Here is a 206-nt window from a genome sequence, read left to right on the forward strand (position 1 = left end):
TTCCGGGACAACAACCTCCGTCCTTTCTTCCTCTTAACCGTAACCCACGCATCCGGTCGGATCAGATCAAACACAGTGAGCTTCGGCAAACATACCTTGGGTAAAGGTCCCTTCCATGGACGAAGCGCCGACGGCGCCGTCCTTCTATGCACGATCCGGCGAACAATCTCGATCTTCTCTCCATCGTGCAGCCCCTCACGAGCCAG

The sequence above is a fragment of the Triticum dicoccoides genome, chromosome 3B (assembly GCF_002162155.2).
Source record: "Triticum dicoccoides isolate Atlit2015 ecotype Zavitan chromosome 3B, WEW_v2.0, whole genome shotgun sequence".
Classification (NCBI taxonomy): domain Eukaryota; kingdom Viridiplantae; phylum Streptophyta; class Magnoliopsida; order Poales; family Poaceae; genus Triticum; species Triticum dicoccoides.